This window comes from Gobio gobio (genome assembly GCF_949357685.1).
Source record: "Gobio gobio genome assembly, chromosome: 15".
Taxonomy (NCBI): Eukaryota; Metazoa; Chordata; class Actinopteri; order Cypriniformes; family Gobionidae; genus Gobio; species Gobio gobio.
Window position 1 is genome coordinate 15,737,754 of NC_137108.1, and position 2,473 is coordinate 15,740,226.

Consider the following 2,473-nt stretch of genomic DNA (forward strand, 5'->3'; position numbering starts at 1 on the left):
ACGTTTCTAAATGTTAGAGAGTTGTGATCAGCAAATATTACACAACATTATACAATAAGACTATGTGCTGCATTATTTTGTGCAGAAAATCTCATTAACAGTAAACATCTCAATCATCCTCACCTGATGGAAGAACGGTTTATTCTTTCCTCTGTTTTAAATTAACTAAACTAGTTCTGAACGTCCTGTAAGGTCAATCAGTAACGAGTGTCGTGGAAATTCTCAATACGAATATCTGAATTCACCACAGACCATTCAAAACAACTCCCAGTTGATAATATAACTGTACAATATCTCGAGGTAATTCCCTTCTTGAATACTTCTAACACAATTTCAATACTTCGAGGTAATTTCCCTCCCGAAGTAAGGCGATGACGTCCCGTTGAGAAGCTACTATCACTAACGTTAACTCAAACACATATGAGCACACAGGTCTTTAGTGTATCATCTATACACTCTCACCGTCCATCTCAGGTGTATGCTGGTCTCTGCAGGATCCTTAATACTAACGTATTACAGTTTCACCCCGAGAACAGCTCTATAGTCTTCCAAAACTATAACTGTCTCTGCTGTGATCTTTTGGGCGTAGCATCTTTAGTACTTCTATTCCTCAGCTGCGCAGCATATATACCTGACACCACTCCCAAGTTGCTCTTTGCTGAAATGAAGTTTTATTCACGGCCGGGAGATTACTGTTCACAACAACCAAATGAGTCTCCTGAACAGAAAGATGCATGTACATTAAAGTTTTTACAGTTGATTGAAAATCAATGTCACTTAAGATTCCTTCACTGTGATTTGTTCTGGTGATTGGTTTATAATAATCTAAGCTTATCATATGACTGTTCTTATTTGTGTTAAGCACCTTTTTGGGTAAGTCTACATCGTCTTTGACCTGAACATCCCTAGTCTGCGTTTTTCTGTAGTTTCATGTTAAATAACCCTTTTACCACTTCTGAGGCCATTATATAAAATATTTCCATCAAACCAGTCACCAACAATGTGAGTTATTCATGCTAGCTGTGTCAATATATAGGACCTAAAGAAGACTGATTTAAAGAACCATGTTTTGTTCTGAACTGGAATACCAATAGGCCTATTTAGGATGCAATGGAAATAAATGCATGAAAGCTTACTGAAAAGATAGCATGGAATTGTAAACTTAAAAGTTTTCCCTGGTTGTTGTTTAATTCACGGGACCGGACACCAGTTATTTTGCCAAGAGATCTCTTTTCTATTATTTCATATGTCAGCATAGAAGAGAAAGACAATTTTCTTGGAGATGGTCTTCTTTCCAGCTTTCTCTGTCTTTCTGGACACAAGGTTGGGTTTTATAGGTTGCTTAAACAGAAAAAAAAAATTGTATTACCAGAAAAACAGGTTGAAGTCCATTTTTCATTGGACCTGCTACATAATTCTTCCTTACAGAGAATTCACCTCTGCACAATTGGAAAACTCATGCTACATATTCCTGTGTTCAAAATGATCTCCTCTCCGTGTCTCTCCATGTAACCCTCACACTCCTGAGTTCAAACGGACTGAATAAAAAATTTATTCAAATAATTATAAATATTGATAAAGAGTAATACAGAAAATAATATTAAATAATATAATCTTAGTCTTCAGGAATAAAAACCCCACACCATTTAGTTTCAAAATCATCATTTTTCGAACTTATTGAGTTGTTCCAAGAATACTTAGTTTAAAAAAAAGAAAAGAAAAAATAAATCACTATTTGGAATTACAAACCATCTTTTAGAAGAAGAAAAACAAAATGAAGAAAACTGTCAAATTAGTTTTGGCAAAGATTTGGCAGACATGCAATTATCTCTGTTTTATCACTAATCTTTATATTATGGATTTATTGACCACGTACATTAATTAATGGGTGGCTATATCTGTCTTCAATATGTGGCTTTTATGGATAGCTTTTCAAATAGTGTTTCTGTTCTATAGACTTTGGTTCCTGTGCTAATTCACTCAAGATGTGAGAGGGAAACCTGTGATCTAATTCAGATCTAATGACTAACTTTACAAGAAAACACTTTTATTCCACCATACAATATATTATTGGCATAGTGTTGAGTCATTTCGATGAGAAATAGCAGTAAACTGTACAGAGGCACTTCAGATGCCCCTATAACTGCAAAATAATATAGTTCCATAAATTATTGACCAGGATAATTTGTGAGATATTGTACGTTAACCTTTTTTCAATTTCTATTATTGTTATAAAGTGATTATTCAGAGTGTACATTACAGTGGGGGGTAGCAATTTTTATGTGGACTTGTATTGGTCTTTATGTCTGTAATTGTATTAGTGTTTGTGGAAAGTGAACAGGTTCTCATTAACTCCTTATGAATCAGCTCCTTTTGCCCTGCCTGTGTGCGCTGCTCTGAATGAAAGCCTCGTTCTGATTGGCCGTCTGAACGGTGGCAGGGCTGATAAACCCCCAGGCTTCCCTGCTGTTCC